Genomic DNA, 329 nt, shown 5'->3' with positions numbered 1-329 from the left:
AAAGCTGGGCGTTCAAAACGCCCAGTGAAGAAGGACAGACTGGCGTTTAAACGCCAGCCAGGGTACCTGGTTGGGCGTTTAACGCCCAAAAGGGTAGATTTTTGGGCGTTAAATGCCAGAATGTGCACCATTCTGGGCGTTTAACGCCAGGATGGCACAAGAGGGAAGATTTTGTTTTCAATACAAATTTTTTTCAACTTTTCAAAATTTTTCAAAATCAAATCTTTTTTAAATCATATCTTTTCAATCATATGTTTTCAAAATTGATTTCTTTCTATTTTCAAAGATACTTGCTATCAATTAATGATTTGATTCAACATTTCAAATAT

The sequence above is a fragment of the Arachis duranensis genome, chromosome 5 (assembly GCF_000817695.3).
Source record: "Arachis duranensis cultivar V14167 chromosome 5, aradu.V14167.gnm2.J7QH, whole genome shotgun sequence".
Classification (NCBI taxonomy): domain Eukaryota; kingdom Viridiplantae; phylum Streptophyta; class Magnoliopsida; order Fabales; family Fabaceae; genus Arachis; species Arachis duranensis.
Note: the sequence above shows the minus strand (reverse complement) of the source record.